Below are 12,244 nucleotides of genomic sequence, written 5' to 3' on the forward strand. Positions count from 1 at the left end.
TGGATGATTTCTATTTGCAAATGAAAGGTACGGCCATGGGTACAAGGTTCGCCCCCAGTTTAGCCAATTTGGAGCGATTCCTTTTGAATGTATCTGTAGAAGGGGCTGATTCCTAACTCCATGGCCCCAATTTATCAAAGTCTGGCGGACCTGATCCGACAGTGCGGATCAGGTCCGCCAGACCTCGCTGAATATGGCGAGCAATACGCTTGCCGTATTCAGCATTGCACCAGCAGCTCACAAGAGCTGCCAGCAGGGGGTGTCAATCAACCCGATCGTACTCGATCGGGTTGATTTCCGGCGATGTCTGTCCGCCTGCTCAGAGCATTTATATCTGTCCCTAATTGGCCACAGCAAACGAAGTACGATAAAAAAAAAATAATCCAAAAGTCTTTTCAAGGGGTGGGTTCTGAGGCTGCAAAACAAAACATTTTTTCTAACAAAAACACAATTTATGCTTACCTGATAAATTTATTTCTCTTGTGGTGTATCCAGTCCACGGATCATCCATTACTTGTGGGATATTCTCCTTCCCAACAGGAAGTTGCAAGAGGACACCCACAGCAGAGCTGTTATATAGCTCCTCCCCTAACTGCCATATCCAGTCATTCGACCGAAACAAGCCGAGAAAGGAGAAACCATAGGGTGCAGTGGTGACTGTAGTTTAATCTAAAATTTTGACCTGCCTTAAAATGACAGGGCAGGCCGTGGACTGGATACACCACAAGAGAAATAAATTTATCAGATAAGCATAAATTGTGTTTTCTCTTGTAAGGTGTATCCAGTCCACGGATCATCCATTACTTGTGGGATACCAATAACAAAGCTAAAGTACACGGATGAAGGGAGGGACAAGGCAGGTACTTAAACGGAAGGTACCACTGCCTGTAAAACCTTTCTCCCAAAAATAGCCTCCGAAGAAGCAAAAGTATCAAATTTGTAGAATTTGGAAAAAGTATGAAGCGAAGACCAAGTCGCCGCCTTGCAAATCTGTTCAACAGAAGCCTCATTTTTAAAGGCCCAAGTGGAAGCCACAGCTCTAGTAGAATGAGCTGTAATCCTTTCAGGAGGCTGCTGTCCAGCAGTCTCATAGGCTAAGCGGATTATGCTTCTTAGCCAAAAAGAAAGAGAGGTTGCCAAAGCCTTTTGACCTCTTCTCTGTCCAGAGTAAACAACAAACAAAGCAGATGTTTGACGAAAATCTTTAGTAGCTTGTAAGTAAAACTTTAAAGCACGAACCACGTCCAGATTGTGTAAAAGACGTTCCTTCTTTGAAGAAGGATTAGGACACAATGATGGAACAACAATCTCTTGATTGATATTCTTAGTAGATACCACCTTAGGCAAAAACCCAGGTTTTGTACGCAGAACTACCTTATCTGCATGGAAGATCAGATAAGGAGAATCACATTGTAAAGCAGATAACTCGGAGACTCTACGAGCCGAGGAAATAGCCATCAAAAAAAGAACTTTCCAAGATAAAAACTTGATATCTATGGAATGAAGAGGTTCAAACGGAACCCCTTGAAGAACTTTAAGAACCAAATTTAAGTTCCATGGGGGAGCAACAGGTTTAAACACAGGCTTGATTCTAACCAACGCCTGAACGTCTGGAACATCCGCCAGACGTTTGTGCAAAAGAAAAGACAGTGCAGAGATCTGTCCCTTCAAAGAACTAGCTGATAATCCTTTCTCCAAACCCTCTTGGAGAAAAGATAATATCCTGGGAATCCTAACCTTACTCCATGAGTAATTCTTGGATTCACACCAATAAAGATATTTACGCCATATCTTATGGTAGATTTTCCTGGTAACAGGCTTTCGTGCCTGTATTAAGGTATCAATGACAGACTCGGAGAAGCCACGCTTTGATAAAATCAAGCATTCAATCTCCATGCAGTCAGTCTCAGAGAAATTAGATTTGGACCTTGAAGTAGAAGGTCTCGTCTCAAAGGCAGAGTCCAAGGTGGAAAGGATGACATGTCCACTAGGTCTGCATACCAGGTTCTGCGTGGCCACACAGGCGCTATCAAAATCACTGATGCTCTCTCCTGCTTGATTTTGGCAATCAGTCGAGGGAGCAGAGGAAATGGTGGAAACACATAAGCCAGGTTGAAAGACCAAGGCGCTGCTAGAGCATCTATCAGCGTCGCTTCCGGGTCCCTGGACCTGGATCCATAATAAGGAAGCTTAGCGTTCTGGCAAGACGCCATGAGATCCAGTTCTGGTTTGCCCCAACGATGAATCAATTGAGCAAACACCTCCGGATGGAGTTCCCACTCCCCCGGATGAAAAGTCTGACGACTTAGAAAATCCGCCTCTCAGTTCTCTACACCTGGGATATGGATCGCTGATAGGTGGCAAGAGTGTTTCTCTGCCCAGCAAATTATTTTGGAGACTTCTAACATCGCTAAGGAACTCCTTGTTCTCCCTTGATGGTTGATGTATGCCACAGTCATGATGTTGTCTGACTGAAATCTGATGAACCTCAGGGTTGTTAACTGAGGCCAAGCCTGAAGAGCATTGAATATTGCCCTCAATTCCAGAATATTTATTGGGAGGAGTTTCTCCTCCTGAGTCCACGATCCCTGAGCCTTCAGGGAGTTCCAGACTGCACCCCAACCTAGAAGGCTGGCATCTGTCATTACAATTGTCCAATCTGGCCTGCGAAAGGTCATAATCTTGGACAGATGGACCCGAGATAGCCACCAGAGAAGAGAATCTCTGGTCTCTTGATCCAGATTTAGTAAAGGGGACAAATCTGTGTAATCCATTGCCGCTACCATTAAGCCGATTACCTCCATGCACTGAGCCACCGAAGGGCGCGGAATAGAGTGGAGAACACGGCAAGAATTTAGAAGTTTTGATAACCTGGACTCCGTCAGGTAAATTTTCATCTTTACAGAATCTATCAGAGTCCCTAGGAAGGAGACTCTTGTGAGTGGGGACAGAGAACTCTTCTCCTCGTTCACTTTCCACCCATGCGACCTCAGAAATGCCAGAACTATGTCCGTATGGGACTTGGCAATTTGGAAATTTGACGCCTGTATCAGGATGTCGTCTAGATAAGGGGCCACTGCTATGCCCCGCGGCCTTAGAAACGCCAGAAGCGACCCCAGAACCTTTGTAAAAATTCTTGGGGCTGTAGCTAACCCGAAGGGAAGAGCCACAAACTGGTAATGCCTGTCCAGAAAGGCAAACCTTAGGAACCGATGATGATCTTTGTGTATCGGAATGTGAAGGTAAGCATCTTTAGATCCACCGTAGTCATATATTGACCCTCCTGGATCATAGGTAGGATGGTCCGAATAGTTTCCATTTTGAATGATGGAATTCGGAGGAATTTGTTTAAGATCTTTAGATCTAAGATTGGTCTGAAGGTTCCCTCTTTTTTGGGAACCACAAACAGATTTGAGTAAAATCCCTGTCCCTGTTCCTCCTTTGGAACTGGATGGATCACTCCCATAACTAGGAGGTCTTGCACACAGTGTAAGAATGCCTCTTTCTTTATCTGGTTGACAGATAATCGTGAAAGGTGAAATCTCCCTTGTGGAGGAGAAGCCTTGAAGTCCAGAAGATACCCCTGGGATATAATCTCCAACGCCCAGGGATCCTGAACATCTCTTGCCCACGCCTGAGCGAAGAGAGAAAGTCTGCCCCCTACTAGATCCGTTACCGGATAGGGGGCCGTTCCTTCATGCTGTCTTAGAGGCAGCAGCAGGCTTTTTGGCCTGCTTGCCTTTGTTCCAGGACTGGTTAGGTTTCCAGGCCGTCTTGGACTGAGCAAAAGTTCCCTCTTGTTTTGTAGCAGAGGAAGTTGATGCTGCACTTGCCTTGAAGTTTCGAAAGGCACGAAAATTAGACTGTTTGGCCCTTGATTTGGACCTGTCCTGAGGAAGGGCATGACCCTTACCTCCAGTAATGTCAGCAATAATTTCCTTCAACCCAGGCCCGAATAGGGTCTGCCCCTTGAAGGGAATGTTAAGTAGTTTAGACTTTGAGGTCACGTCAGCCATAGCGCCCTACGCGCCTGGATGGCAAATCCAGAATTCTTAGCCATTAGTTTAGTCAAATGAACAATGGCATCAGAAACAAGAGAATTAGCTAGCTTAAGTGCTCTAAGCTTTTTAAGTACGTCCTCCAATGGAGTCGTTGTCTGTAAAGCCTCTTCCAGAGACTCAAACCAGAACGCCGCAGCAGCAGTGACAGGAGCAATGCATGCAAGGGGCTGCAGGATAAAACCTTGTTGAATAAACATTTTCTTAAGGTAACCCTCTAATTTTTTATCCATAGGATCTGAAAAAGCACAACTGTCCTCGACAGGGATAGTAGTACGCTTTGCTAAAGTAGAAACTGCTCCCTCCACCTTAGAGACCGTCTGCCATAAGTCCCGTGTGGTGGCGTCTATGGGAAACATTTTTCTAAAAATAGGAGGGGGGAAAACGGCACACCGGGTCTATCCCACTCTTTATTAATAATTTCTGTAAACCTTTTAGGTATTGGAAAAACCTCAGTACACACCGGCACTGCGAAGTATTTATCCAGTCTACACAATTTCTCTGGCACTGCAATTGTGTCACAGTCATTCAGAGCAGCTAAAACCTCCCTAAGCAAAACACAGAGGTTCTCAAGCTTAAATTTAAAAGTAGAAATATCAGAATCAGGTTTCCCTGAGTCAGTGATATCCCCCACAGACTGAAGCTCTACTTCTTCAGCTTCTGCATATTGTGAGGCAGTATCAGACATGGCTCTTAAAGCGTCTGTATGCTCTGTATAATGCCTAACACCAGAGCTATCACGCTCTCCTCTAAATTCAGGTAGTCTGGCTAATACCGCTGACAGTGTATTATCCATGACTGCCGCCATGTCTTGTAAAGTAATCGCTATGGGCGTCCTTGATGTACTTGGCGCCATTTGAGCGTGAGTCCCTTGAGCGTGAGTCAAAGGGTCTGACATGTGGGGAGAGTTAGTCGGCATAACTTCCCCCTGGTCAGAATCCTCTGGTGATAAATTTTTTAAAGATAAAAGCTGATCTTTATTGTTTAAAGTGAAATCAATACATTTAGTACACATTCTCATATGGGGTTCCACCATGGCTTCTAAACATAATGAACAAGGAGTTTCCTCTATGTCAGACATGTTTGTACAGACTAGCAATGAGACTAGCAAGCTTGGAAAACACTTTAAATCAAGTTAACAAGCAAATATAAAAAACGGTACTGTGCCTTTAAGAGAAACAAATTTTGTAAAAATTTGAAAAACAGTGAAAAAAGGCAGTAAATTCAACAAAATTTTTACAGTGTATGTAATAGGTTAGCAGAGCATTGCACCCACTTGCAAATGGATGATTAACCCCTTAATGCAAAAAACGGATCAAAAAAACGAATTAAACGTTTTTTAAACAGTCACAACAACTGCCACAGCTCAACTGTGGCCCTACCTTCCTCAATAAACGACTTTTGAAGCCTTTAGAACCCTTCAGAGATGTCCTATAGCATGCAGGGGACTGCTGAGGGAAGCTGAATGTCTCTGTCTGTAATTTTAACTGCGCAAAAAAGCACTAAAATAGGCCCCTCCCACTCATACTACAACAGTGGAAAGCCTCAGGAAACTGTTTCTAGGCAAAAATCAAGCCGGCCATGTGGAAAAAACTAGGCCCCAATAAGTTTTATCACCAAAGCATATATAAAAACGATTAAACATGCCAGCAAACGTTTTATATTGCACATTTATAAGAGTATATATCTCTAATAGTAAGCCTGATACTAGTCGCTATTAAATCACTGTATTTAGGCTTAACTTACATTAATCCGGTATCAGCAGCATTTTCTAGCAATTCCATCCCTAGAAAAACTTAAAACTGCACATACCCTCTGAAGTTACCTCACTCCTCAGACATATGTGAGAACAGCAGTGGATATTAGTTACTTCTGCTAAGATCATAGAAAACGCAGGCAGATTCTTCTTCTAAATGCTGCCTGAGATAAAACAGTACAACTCCGGTACCATTTAAAAATAATAAACTTTTGATTGAAGACAAAAACTAACTATATTTCACCACTTTCCTCTTACTACCTCCATCTTTGTTGAGAGTTGCAAGAGAATGACTGGATATGGCAGTTAGGGGAGGAGCTATATAACAGCTCTGCTGTGGGTGTCCTCTTGCAACTTCCTGTTGGGAAGGAGAATATCCCACAAGTAATGGATGATCCGTGGACTGGATACACCTTACAAGAGAAATTACGGCTTTAAATTATTTTTAAACATTATTTTTTGTATGCAGATCTTTTGCAACTTAATAATTTATGACGACTAATTTAAAAAATGACTTTAATGCCCCTTTAAATGACAGAAAAAAATGGACAAAAATAAATAATGAAAGTGTTCAACAAAGTTGTTTTACTTCACGTAATTAAACGTTATATTACAATCTTAACATTTGTACTGTCCTTTTGAAAATAAATGAATAGTGAATAATTGCATTTGCACAAAATCATCTATTATATGTTGATTACTTTGAAGCAGATGGTATTTATTGTCACTGCCTATTATTTAAAGTTTCTGTAAATATATATAGAACTGATGAACCAACATATTTAAGATATTCAATTTTCTTGCCCTTTATACTAAATAAAAACGTAACATTGAACTGTGAAAAATCAAAAAGGTTTGATCTGAATTAACCGGTATTGGCTTCTACCCATAAACTGCTGGGAACAATATGTGCTTGTTCATACATATAATATTCAGCCACCTCAAGCAATTATATCTCTATTGTATACATTGTTTTCAGTGCTATAATACGCTTGTGATTATATTGATTCAGAATTTCCGATTCATTACGCTTACATTCACTTTTAACTGACGGATTTCAGAAACTCAGTACACAAGAACATTTTGTATCTACCAATCAAAGAAAAAGAACTTAAGGGGATACGGAACCCAATTTTTTTCTTTCATGATTCAGATAGAGCATGCAATTTTAAGAAACTTTCTAATTTACTCCTATATGTTTGAAGTAATTTTAAATAGATAATTATATATATATATATATATATATATATATATACAGTATGTATATATATATATATATATATATATATATATATATATATATATATATATATATATATATATATATATATATATATATATATATATAAAGATATATATTTTACCCAAAAAACATTATGGGGCATATTTATTAAGCTCCGTATGGAGCTTGATGCCCCGTGTTTGGCTCGCCGGAAACAGAAGTTATGAAGCCGCGGTCTAAAGAGGCAGTGGACAGAAATCAACCGGATCCAATACGATCAGGTTGATTGACACCCCAAGAACTGCTGGTGCAATGATAAATGCAGACAGCGTATGCTGTCGGCATTTATCGATGTGCAGCGGACATGATCTGCTATATCGGATCATGTCCGCTCGCACCATAATAAATATGCCCCTATATATATATAAATATATATATATTTATATATATATATCTATATGTGTGTGTGTATTAAGAATAAATAGAACATATTCTTCTATGTGAAGAACATTGGAATGTGAAATATTCATATCTCATGTTGGGTTTAGCGCACTTGAATAAATGCGCTCAGTTTTTAAAGTTTTCGAGCTATATTGAAGTCTATGGGAGAATATGTTAATGCTTTTGCGATATTCGAAGTTCAACTTTTTGCACTCGCATGCAAACTTTTTACTTTCAACTTGTAATACAAATATAACCCAACGCATGCAAAAAGCCTCCATCTAGCAATGTTAACGCACAAGCAAGACCACTAAATAGCGCTCCACTCATAATCTAAGGCCTTAGTGTTAAAGAGTTGTAGCATTGCAGTGGGGGAATAGCTAGGATGGGTAGGTAGGTCTCCTGGCTTTGTTGGGGTAAAGTAAAGGTGTAATCCTTTGTGTGCCAAATTAGTTATTTTTCTTGTCATTAGCGCATCACACTGGCTGCACATTTATATTGCAGTGGGGCAATATGGCAGCAGTTTTGCAAGAATGTTATCCATTTGCAAGAGCACTAGATGGCAGCACTATGTCCAGCCATGTAGTGCTCCAGATCCCTACCTAGGTATCTCTTCAATACAGAATATAATGGGAACAAAGCAACGTTGATAATAGAAGTAAATTGATTTTTTTTTTTTAATTGTATGCTCTGTCTGAAACACAAAATAAATGTTTTGGGTTTCATATCCCTTTAACAGTTTCACAATTTACATAGAAGTGTTAAAATGCCATTTTATGAGATGAAATGTTAAAGCCACTTTTTTTCTTATGGGCATTCATTTCCTGCAGTGTTCTTCTTTAGATGAACATCTCACCAAAATGGAAAACAAGGTTTTCTAAGTGAATTAAAAATAATAAAAAAATATATATTTTCAAATTTTAAAAGTTAAATAAAAAACGAATTGAGCTTACATGACCAGTATACCCATCATGTCTATATATAAATGGAATTAAGATTGTTTAACGCTTATCATACCCTCTACTCTATCCAATTGAAAAACACACGGATTTCATTAACCTCATTTGCCCATTTTGGATTTCAGTAATCTGCATCCATTATCGGTAGTTAGGGTGCCCCTCTGGTAAAATGGAGATCAAATGTTGTCTGTGCTTGACTTGGAAAGATTGTAATCACTTAGTTTTTTTGTTTTTTTAAAAAGTCCATTCCTTATATGTCTAAGTCCTTATAACTTTTTTATGGAATACTTTTAAAATAATTGGATGGTGTTATTATGAGTGTAACTGTACTTTGTAATGTATCCTTGATTTGTTTTGTGCAAATTTTTTGACTGTGTAACAGTTAACCAGAGCTCTGAAGTTGCATTATCCTGAAGTGTAAATTCAATAGCACTCAAGCGAACGCGTTTACTTTCAACTTGCACTTCTTCCGACGCACGCAAAGACGCACGATAAACCCTTTATTACTTACGCACAACAGTTAGTGCATAACTCGTAATCTAACCCTAATATCAGAAAGCTTGTCACGTGAATAAACATACTATAGTAATATATTGGGGGGGGGGGAGAGCTCAGAAGAGAGCCGTACTGTATAAATTTCAGGGTTTAAAAATGTCAAAACTATTTTTAATGTTGAGGAGGCATATGAAATGATTAAGAATCAGACTCAGAAATAGAGGAATTTGGATCTGAATACCAACCCAACCCAGAGAATGAGGACACTTGCAGCGACACTGATGAAGAACCTCATATTAATGGCCCAACCTCCCCAAGAAAAATGTCAATAATTAAGTGAGCCTGAACCAAGTACTCTAACTAGAAGTTTATTTTGAAATATACTCCGGAATCATATTGTCCAGAAATCCTATATTTGCTAAGTCTTCTGGTATCAATATAGATGTCAGTGATTTCAAAAGAGCAGATTTTTTTCAATATGGATATTTCAGATGCTTTTCCTAAACAAATTGTTGTTCAAATTAATTTATACACACAACAAGGCTTGTCCAAAAAATACTGAACGATTTAGAAAACTGTCATTCGATTTCAACAAAGTTTGTAGAACTGAAAATAAAATTGGGGTTTCTCTCTCACTACGAGCATTGTACATAAGATAACCACCAAATTATATTAGTCTAACCACTCTGTATTTTCATCAAAATGTCCAGGAAAGTGGGGGGTACAATAAAACAACTTTTAATCTATTTCAAAATGTTAAAACATTGCTTCAACAATTACATAAAGTCAGCAGATATAGGAAAACAGGCTACGCGTTTCATGCCGCTCCCGGCACTTTGTCAGGACACTGTATTTTCAACTTCTCTCTTCCCAGCATTAACACCAGAAACAAATATGAAATATTACACAGTTTTCTCTATTTTATTGACAACATACATGTCCTACCTTTGAATGATCGAGATTATGACCATCTCTAAAAATCAGACTAATTGAACCTTTTAATAAATTATTTGCAGACATTTATACCCAATCTCAAAATATATGTTCCCTATTCAAAGGCACATTACAAGTTAAACGTTTTTATATCCCATCTAAACAATCATGTTATTTTATCAAATTTCATAAACTGAGTTTCCACAGGATACATCCATAATTTTATAATATACCAAGGGGAAGAATGTAAACTGTATCCACCTGGCTGTCCACCTTGTCTATTTACAAGTGAAAGAATTGTACTGGGACCTCATTCATCCCTTGTTTAGGCTATGGTGGGTACCATTTTTATGTTGACAATTACTATTATTATTATTATTTATTTTTATAGCACCGCCCAATTCAATAGCGCTGGGTACAATGATAGGGGTATACAATGACAAGGATTTGCGATAAAATACAAAACATAACAAAACTAAATAAATATAGTACAGGAGGAAGAGGGCCCTGCTCCGGAGAGCTCACAGTCTACAGGTTTAGGGTGCAGAGACATAAGGTTGAGGTAACTTGTCACATCGGTCTTAGTTGCAGCTGTGAGTCAGGCAGTTCATGTATTAGTTTGGTTCAACCTTAAAAAATGTTGTACTGCTGTGACATTCTGGCCTGTGGAAAAATTAGGAAGATAATCAACAGTTTCCTACAGAGGTTAGTGGCAAAAACTGAAAAAAAAGACTGGTGAATCACCAGCTTTACGCAGTGAAGAACTGCTAGCAATAAAAATCACTGACAAAAAAGCTGTCTAAATGTTGTCAACCATAACTAATGAGGGTACCAATAAAAGGTTTCTGCAAGAGGTGGAATGACAGCTATAAAAAAAACAGTTGGCGTTACAGATTAAAAGTACATGGTTGGAGTAGACCTGTCTGATCAGATGATGAAGCCATCTTGCTGCAAGAAAGAAACTAAATCTAATATAAAAAGACTGCAGTCTATAGGATGTAGATTGTAATTTTTAACTCTTAGATACTTAATAAACAGATAATAGCTCATCTTTTATTTGAAAACACAGAAATATTTGTTTCTGAAAATAATGCAAGTTAACCCTACAATTGATAGTGTACATCATGCTTGTTCAAACATCAATGCATCACAGACAGTGCTACATTAAAGGGACATTGTACACTAGATTTTTCTTTGCGTAAATGTTTTGTAGATGATCCATTTGTATAGCCCATCTGGGAGTGTTCTTGTAACAATGTATAGTTTTGCTTATTTTTTAATAAAATTGTGCTGATTTTCAGACTCCTAGCCAAGCCCAAAAGTGTCAGATGTATACACACGTTTATAGACTCCTGCTGGCTCTTGTTTGTCTAATCTGTCTTTTCATATGCAGGGAAGGGGGGGGGGGGGCGTGTGATAAATATGCCCCATTGTCTTTTGTGATTATCTCATCAGATGTATTCAGCTAGCTCCCATTGCTGCTCTGATTCTGAAGCTTACTTTAATCCCTACCACCATTTGGACGTGTGTTTATGTTCAGCAATACTTGGCTCCAATTAACGTTGCAACATAGATAAACATCCACGCGGTTTGATGCCGGCATTTCTCCGCTAATGGTGTTAATAGCTTAGAATTGCATTGCAGGGGTTAACACAGAGTTCTATGCAAGCAACAACGGGGTAGATTTAACAACAGTTGAGAGGACATGATTCGCTGTAGTTGTCTTACGACCGCTGCTTCTTAACTTCCGTTTCAGGCGGACCTGAAACGATGGGGCTCTGAAGCAGCATTCGCTGTTTAATAAATGGAGCCCAATGTATTAATAAAATGTTCTAAGGTATTTTATTCTTACATTTTTATGTCCCTTTAAGCATTACAGTGAACTATGATGTGAACATTTGAAAGTAAACACGTTTTGCATATTACGCGTTATTGCGTTACTGTGCTGCATTTCTAAGAGTTTAAGCTGGGATATGTCTTCTGATCTGTTTTTAGTTAGACATGTGGGCTCGTAGGTGTCTATCCTAATTACTGCGTGAAATTTCCTTTCACTCATATGCTCACTATAAGTTTAATGGATTCTCTAGTATATTTGAAAGTCAAATGAGCTGGCATGATACACTGAAACCACTTGCCTTATCTGAAATCTCTCATCTCACTTATGCCTTCAAATTTAAGATGACAGCCCTATTTAAATCCATCAGAGATCAAAATAACATTAACATGACGTTTAATGAATAGAAAAAGGCATATTGCACTTAAAGGGATATGAAACCCAATTTTTTTTCTTTCATGATTCATATAGAGCATACAATTTTAAGCAACTTTCTAATTTACTTCTATTATCAAATTTTCTTTGTTCTGTTTATTTGAAAAGCAG

The sequence above is a fragment of the Bombina bombina genome, chromosome 6, assembly GCF_027579735.1.
Source record: "Bombina bombina isolate aBomBom1 chromosome 6, aBomBom1.pri, whole genome shotgun sequence".
Taxonomy (NCBI): Eukaryota; Metazoa; Chordata; class Amphibia; order Anura; family Bombinatoridae; genus Bombina; species Bombina bombina.